The 8,383-nt window shown below is 56.7% G+C and overlaps 1 pseudogene; it reads left to right on the forward strand.

The window, feature by feature from the left end:
• LOC115872045 overlaps window positions 1-4,676 on the forward strand; it is a 25,423-nt pseudogene extending 20,747 nt beyond the window's left edge.
• The last annotated feature ends 3,707 nt before the right edge of the window (window positions 4,677-8,383 follow it).

An 8,383-nucleotide genomic window follows, 5' to 3' on the forward strand; every position in this document is an offset into this window, starting at 1 on the left:
CCTGGGGGATGGACAACAGAAAAGTGGGTGAAGGGAGACGTTGGACAGGGCAAGATATGACAAAATAACAATTTATAAATTATCAAGGGCTCATGAGGGAGGGGGCCGCGGGGAGGGAGGGGGAAAATAAGGACCTAATGCCGGGAGCTTAAGTGGAGAGCAAATGTTTTGAGGATGATGAGGGCAATGAATGTATAGGTGTGCTTTACACAATTGATGTATGTATGGATTGTGATAAGAGTTGTCTGAGCCCCTAATAAAATGATTTAAAAGAAATTTTGGCCGGCTTCAGGCAGTGTGGGCTGGTGGGCGGGACGATGGGCTGAGCATCCGAGGCTTGACCAACTCAGCCTCTCCACCGAGCCCAGGGCAGTGCGAGGACACGGGGTGCTGGGCAGAGCTTCCCGGAGCAGGGTGGGGACCGGCAGGAGCTTCGCTCTGGGCTCTGAAGATGGGGGCGGGCCCAGGGCAGCTGAAGGGCCCCAAGTGTTGCCTGTGAGGCATTCCGGTTGTGTGTGGCTCCCCCAGCTTCCCCTCGGGCCCCCTGAGATTGCAATGGCAGGCAGCCTCTACACAGCCTGTCAGCATTCGGGATGTACTTCTCCATACCCCACCTTCCCTGGGGCCGCCTTGCCGGGCCCTTGGCCACTACAGCCCGGCCACTGACCACCATCTCCATTGTGCTCTGGTGGCTTGGGGGACAATCTGTCGATCGGCTGTCCATCATGCCTGGGACTCAGCAGTCCAGGACGTGGGGCCCACTTGGGCTGTCTTAGCCATGCGACCTCGAGCAGGCCCTCCGCCCACCTCTCAGCCTCCCAGACTGAAACAGCAGTTCCTGGAGGCCCAACTGGATCATGCCCAACTGTCAGCCTAAAGGTTGGTGGTTCGAACTCACCCAGCAGCACCATGGAGTAAAGGTCTGCTTCTGCAGAGATCAGTCACAGCTCAGAAGGCCCCTGAATGAGGAGCCCAGTCTGCTTGATGACCCCAGTCTCTGTGACTGGGATGGACCTAGAGGCCTGGGGTTGAACCATCGCTGTGGGTTCTTGAGGCTGCGAGCAGAAAGCCCCATCTGTCTCTCACGGAGCAGCTTGTGGTTTCAACTGCGGACCTGGAGGCGAGCGGCCCACGAAGGTTCATGACCCACGAAGCCGCCGCAGGGTCGGACTGACTTGAGGGCAGGAGTTGGGTTTGGAGTGGTGGCACCCATCGCGGGGCTTCCAGCTGTGAGCTAACCATGGCGGCAAAGGGGCTCCAGGTCTGACGGGCAGGTGTGCAGCAGGTGGGGCCTTGGATAACGGCTCTGACTGTGAGTCCCGTCTGAAGGGGGTGGGGGGGCACGTCCTTGGCACTGTGTGGCAAGTCCAGACTCCCTGGATCCCAGGGGCCCCTCCCAACACGGCAGGCAGGTAGGGTGCTGTCCAGGGCGTTGGGGCTGGGGCTTTGATTGCTCTCGCTGAGAAAGAGAGGCAGGGCAGGAACTCCCCGTGCCCCTGGGACGGCCCAGCTCTGAGCTACGGGCAGAAACGGCCATCCTGGGCCACCTCTAATTACCTTCCCGCAGAGCTCTGGGGCACTGGGCGGAGACAGCCATTTCCAGGTTTTAGTTTTACGTCCAGACAGTGCCCTGGGGCTGGCCCTCACAGGCACGGGCAAAGGCTGAGCTCGTAGGGGTGGTCCCAGCAGTGCAGGAGACCTAACCTCGGAGTGCAGAGCCCAGAGTTCTGGATCCCACGGTCTGCAGACTCTCCACTGCCCCAGCCTTGGGGACGGAGGCGGCCTGGGCAGCTGTGGCCACAGACCATGCTGTCCTTGTCCTTCTGCGTCCTCCTCCTCCCCCTCCCCTCAGACACCCCGACGTCAGTCTCACAACTTCCGTCAGGACACCCGGTGAGAGTGCACCTCAAGGGCGGGCCCGTCCCGAGGCCTCAGTGTGCGCCTCTCGCCCTGCCTGTCCTGCCGGGCGCACCTGCAGGCACAGGGTCCCACTGGCGTCTTCTGTACACCAGCACCTGGGCACACACCCGTGTCAACAGCTACCTGGTGACATTCCTCCCAGGCAGCGAGAGGTGGAGGCTGGGCATCAGGCTGGCAACAAGAAGAGGTCCCCATGCCCGGTGCCCATGGACACTCACGGGCATGTGGGTGGGTGGACCCACATATTCTCGGGGACCAGTCCTGCAGGCCGGTGTGGGGGCGCTGGTTATGATCAGGAGAGAACGAAGGCGTGTGGGTGTGAGGCTCAGCCCTTCAGGCACCAAAGTTACTCTCAGAGGCTCCCCCCTCTCGGGGGAGCCCAGAGGCTTGGGCACAGGTGCCAGAGTCCACAGGGAAGGGAGGGCCAGCCAGGCACCCCAGCGGCCCATCACTAAGGGCTGAGCTGGCTCGAAGGTCGGGAGGGCAAGGATGAGGGCATGTGACTAGGTGGGGCATCCTGTGCTCCCAAGCTCCACCCCTGCACAGCCTGCATCACCACCAGCACAGAGCTGGTCACTCTGGTCTCTGCTCTCCACCCCTGAGACACCGGAATCCTGGTCAAGAGAAGGGTTAAGGTCCAGTGATCTTCCCTCCGATGGCCTCCCCTCTTGCTTCTGCATGACTCTTCCCGCACCCACCCACACACACCACCAAATCACAAGGCTGCATTGTCCACTTTCTGTCCCAACACAGAGCGTAGCTGGGGGCACCACCAGCACTAGCCAGGCTTCTGTGGAGCCCACCCTTCAGACCCACAGGCTTGCCTCGACCTTAGCATCAGTCGTGGACGTGAACAAGTTACTGACTTCCTTCTGCCCCCAAGTGTTTGCTCTGAGTCCCCACCATGGCGCATTAAGGCATCCTTCCTCTCCTCCCCAGGGATCCCTGCAGTGCGTGGGACACTGCTCACAGGGCCAGCACCAAACTCGCGGCCACTGAGCCGATGCCGACCTACAGGGATCTGGTCGGACAGGGTAGAGCTGCTCCCATGAGTCTCCGAGCCTGCACAGGAAGGAGCCCTGGTGCGGGAATGGCTGGTTACGACCTGGGCTAACATCGCATGGTTGGCAGTTCGAACCCCCCCACCAGCTCCTTGGGAGAAAGACTGGACTTTCCACGCCCAGCAAACCCTCAGGGCCACTGTGAGTCAGCACTGACTCAATGGCAGTGAGTGTGGGGACTGTGCTGGGTACTTCTGTAGGGGAGTAGAAAGCTGTCTCTCCCTCGGGACAGCGGGTGCTTTCCAAGTGCGGACAGCTCTGAGTCCTGAAGCTCCGGGGCAGGCCCTGGGGGTAACACACGCCAGCCACTCCACCGCATTCCCAAAGGGAGGCTTGGGAGGCAATGGTCGGGGAGGTAGGGGGGGTGCTTTAGCCCTCTGCATTTATGCAGAGGGCTGCAGGCCAAGAAAGCTTCCCTGCTTCACCCCACAAACACCCTAACTCCAACACCACCAAACCCCTGTGACACAGAGAGCCCTCAGGAGTTGAGTGAGCCCTGGCTGATGCAGGCGCACAGCTAGACCCTTGCTGTCTTTACTATTATGTTTTAAAACACACCACACCCCCTTTTATTTGTGGTTTAGATGATTTCCACAGCAACCAGAGCACTTCGTTGCGGGCACGGGGCCTGTACGTGGGTCAAGAGGCAGTTGTGCAAATAGGACAAGGAGCGTCGGGCACTTAAAACCAGAAAACACATGTGCCAGGATTGTACCTCTCCCCGTACTTCTTCCATCTGTCTGCTGAGCCAATCGCCACAGAAGCTGGGCTAGCTGGGTGAGCACGCACCGCCGGGATTGGAGGAGGCTGTGCAGAGGACACAGCCCCGCTCGCTGGAAGCCCTTGTGATGAAGATCCAGGGTTGCAGCCTTCAGGAGGGACAGCTCTTTATAATAAGGAAAGCCCAATGGTATCAGTCTCTCGTGAGAGGAGAGACTGAAGCCATCGAAGGCTCCGTTATGCTTGGATCTGCAGGCAGTGCTCAGGGAAGCAGCCATCCAGAAGGGGGCCACACATCTCACCTGGCAGCAGGCTGCTCTCCTCAGAGACCAAGCTGCAGCGGGGCTGGGGTGGGGGGACTGCTCCCCGCCCTGTTGGTCTGCTGAGGCACCCGCCGTGGATCCAGACTCCGCGGGGCTGCCCCGGCTCAGCGTGCCCGGAGTGAAGCTGACACCCAGGCTCACTATAAGATGGTGCTGCATGGTGCCCAGTATATCAACGGACTGCTGGGGGCCGAGAGGCAGAAGCCGTACCAGGAGCACCTGCCCCTAGGTGGCCTGGGTGCCCACCACACCCTCTTTGGGGACTGTGTCCCCCTCTCCCACAGCACCCTGGCCCTCGCCCCCATGAGTGGTGGTGGTGGTGGGGGCTCACGCTGACTGATTCCTGGTGAAAAGACAACAGCAGCTCCGTGACTGCCGGTTATCTTCAGGCCAATGAGCACCGGGGTAAGGACGCCAGTCCCAACCAGCTCGCTGCCAGGGACTGCCCGGTGCCCAGGCCCACCTGCAGGAGCACCAGGAGAGCAGACAGCAGTGCAGAGACCCTCACGACAGATCCTGTGAGGACTGGCTTGAAGCCCAGGGGATCCCGGCCTCGCTGCTGGACACCATTCCTGCGAGGCCCTTGTGGACATCAACAGCCACCTGGACGAGCGACCCTGAGGTCAACAAAGCCGTCCTCTACTTGCGTTAGGGACTGCCTTGGACTGGGCGCGGGATTGTCCTCCAGAGAGGAGAGTGGATTTTAAATGTCAATAGAGTATCCTTTGGACCCAGTTACCAGTGTCCAGAAGTGGCCTGGGCCCAGAAAGAGGGGAGGGTGTCTACACTGCTGGCAGGTCCCTTTCCAGCCCCCCTGGAGCCCCTCTGGAGGCCTGTTGCTAGAATCTTGTGAATCAAAGCTATTTGTCTGAGACGTTCCTATTAAATCGTTTTAACTAAAAAAAGGAGAAGAAGAAACCAAATGGCGCATTACATTGGGCGAAGCTGTCGCACAAGCCCGCTTTAAAATATCGTCGGCTAAGCTGCACCTGGCCCAAGCCACGGTGTTTTTCATCGCTCGATTTGCATATGGAAGTTGAACAAAGACCCAAGGAGAATCCGTGTGTTTGAATCCCGGTGGGAGATGAACACTGACAGCTCCGTGGGCTGCCAAAGGGATGAACATATCCGTCTCAGAAGGAGAGCAGCCTGAATGCTCTTTAGAACCGAGGACAGAGAGCCTGTCTCACACCCTTGACCTGTTTTGTCAGGAGAGACCTGTGCCTGGAGCGGAGCGCCGTGCCGGTGGAGAGGCAGCAATGCCAAAAGAGGAAGCCTCCCGGACGAGGCAGCTTGACACGGTGGTGAAAGCAGTGGGTTCTGACACAGAACATGCGAGGATGGTGCGGTGTTCTGCGCTGAGCTACGTTGGCTCTGCAGCCAATGACCCCACCCGGGGTGAAGGTTCAAGAGCAAATCATCAGGGTTGCAGTCGCCTCCAATCCCACCAAGGACCATCATTCATCCACTTCCTCCCTGCTTCCTGTGTGTGGCGGGGACATCACCTGCTGTCAATTTGAGACTTACGAGTGAAGGGGTGGGGTTTAGCCTGTCCATCAGGTCTCTGCTTAGTGACCTCATTTGGAGGCGCCATGGAGATAAATAGCTCATTGGAGGCAGGACACATGCTCACTTCCTCCCGAGAGATTCCCTCGGACAAGACACATGGATAAGGTGACCAGACGTCCCGCTTTTGGCAGGACAGTCCCGATTTTTAACAATTTTTCCCTTGTCCCGTGGCATTTTTTTTTTAAAGTCCTGATTTTTGGAAAGAATGCACAACAAGCCAGGGTATACGGTTTTCAGCTGCCATATGGCTATTTCACCAGGATATGAGTTTTATCAATGGTGTCCTGCGTTACCAATGTTAAAATCTGGTCACCTTACACATGGAGCTACTATGGTAGAGCCCTGGAGTTGGAGGAGCCACATGGAGAACCACGCCACCGCTGAGATGCTTACGCTGCCACTGGATCCACAAAACTTTCCACACACGGGCCTGTGATCTTCCTGCATTCGGTGTCATTGCATGTGTTGCATGAGTCTGAAGAGCAATTTGTAGATTGGTATTGGATATATTGGCTAATATCAGACTTATGGACTTGATCTGGACTGGGCTGGGATGTTTTCTCAATGTTCAATTGCTTTGTATATAAAGCTCTTTCTTATACACATATGCATGTCTATGGATTTGTTTCTCTGGTCCACCCAGACTGACACATTGTTTCTTTTCTTCTTTCTTTCCCAGCCCTCTGAACGCTACCTTCAAGCACATGTGGCCTCTGCTCTTCAGTGGTGGTCCCTCCAGCGCATGCACCATGAGCTCCATCCCAGACAGGCAGGGTCACGGCCAGCACCTCAGGGCTTACCTGTCTCTTCCGGACCAGGAGCCTGGTGATCCACATACCTCTCCCACTCCAGCTGGACCCTTTCCCTGTGGTCCTCTGCCGAGCAGAGGCAGTGGCCACGTACAGTCCGTTGCTTCCGGTCTCAGAGCTGTGGAGGCTGGAACCTGCATGGCCGTCAGGCTATCTCCCGATGTCTTCCCATTGGTACCTTCCATTTCTGTGGCTGCAGAAAGACCACGGCTGCACCTTAGAGGTTTGCCCAGGAGCAAACCCAAGGAGGATGGGGAGTGTTGTCTTTGTGAACTGGCCTTAGCGCCCCTCCCACCCCTAGACTGGTCCCCCACTGCAAGGCCAGCAGCTGGAAACCCCCAGCCCCATCCATGGGAGAAAGACGTGAACCCCAGGGGCAATTGCATGCAGTCCTGCAGAGTGGCTATGAGTCAGCACGGACTCAATAAGTCGATGAGCTTGGTTGTGAGTTTTGGGGCATCCCCACGATGCTGCTGCTTCACCACAGTCAGGGACATGTTTGCTGTTGGCTCGCCATGAGCACCCCTCTTAGAGATGGGGTCGAGCCCAGAGAGGGAACATGACCCACCCAAGTTCACAGAATTCAGCAGCTGAGCTTGCCGAAAGCTGACCAGCCACCTTTGGGACCCCAGGAGACCCCTGGGTGCAGGCCAGAGCCTCCTGACCACAGCTGTTGATCTCGGCAAACCGCAGATCCTGATTCCCTGTATCTGAGCTGGAAATGCAAATTCTCAGCAGGGTTCTCAAACTGGAGCGAGCCGGCTCGAAGCCCTGCCTTTAAAACATTGGCCTCATTCCTCTTTGCTGAGCACGTGCTCTGACTGTTCCCCTTTCAGAAGAGGTGGCCGGCAGCAACAGATGCCGTCCTTCCTTGGGGGAAGGGGCAGGAGCCCCAGCAGATGGCAGAGCCCAAGAAATGTGAACAAGTCCTGGGCTCTGTCCTTTGCTCCCGCTCCACGTGTGACCATTGGCAGCCTCATTGGTGGGATGGGATCAGAGTACCAGCTCCACCCCAAGCGTACACCTTTCGCTGACTCACAGGGTCCCTGCAACAGTCATGCAAAGAATGGTGCAAACCCCACTGGCCAAGGTTGGAGTTCACCAGGCCGCACCTCAGGAGAAAGGCAGGGCGATCCACTTGTGAAAAGCCAGCCGCGAAAACCCCATGGGTGGGCGATGGGGGGCCATGACTGTGGGGCAGGAGGAAAGAAAACAGCAAAAGAAGGAAAGAGGAAGCAGGTAAAGTTTTATATATGGGTGTAAATATGGGTATAAATATGGGCATATATATGTATATATGTAAATGCAACAAGGAAGCAGATGAACTTTGGGCCTCTACAAGTAGGGTTTGTTCGAATAATGCGGCCTTGTGTGACACCTTCCCAACGCAATCGCTAAAGACAAAGCAGGTGCACAAGCAAATGCAGTGAAGAAAGCTGATGGTGCCTGGCTATCAAAAGAAATAGCGTCTGGGGTCTTAAAGGCTTGTAGTTAAACAAGCAGACCTCTGGCAGGGAAGCAACAAAGCCCACATGGAAGAAGCACACCAGCCTGTGTGATGATGAGGTGTTGACGGGAACAGGTATCAGAAATTCAAAATAAGCAATCAAATTGACGTGAAGAAGCGTAAGCAAAGTGGAGACCAAAAGGGACCTGTAATAACAGGGCAGCCCCTCACAGCAGGCTACATGGAAGAGAGGATACATCCAGGGTGCAGAGTAGCACTGACGAAACACACAGTTATCCTCTAGTTCTTTAATATTTCCTCCCCTTACTATTCTGGTCCTAGGTTTACCTCATTAATCTTGTTAGACCTGTCTGTGTTCATCATATGTATAATTAAGATAGTTCGACACATGAAATTCAAGATGGATAAAACCTTCAGGAATCATCACTGGAGTAACGATTCCCTGAGGATACAGGAAGAAAGTGGGGGAGGGGGACTGATAGCAAGGAGGACTGTGTAACCCCACTTGAGGGG

The sequence above is a fragment of the Echinops telfairi genome, unplaced genomic scaffold (assembly GCF_000313985.2).
Source record: "Echinops telfairi isolate 266 unplaced genomic scaffold, ASM31398v2 ScPeMD7_7420;HRSCAF=8458, whole genome shotgun sequence".
In the NCBI taxonomy this organism is placed as follows: Eukaryota; Metazoa; Chordata; class Mammalia; order Afrosoricida; family Tenrecidae; genus Echinops; species Echinops telfairi.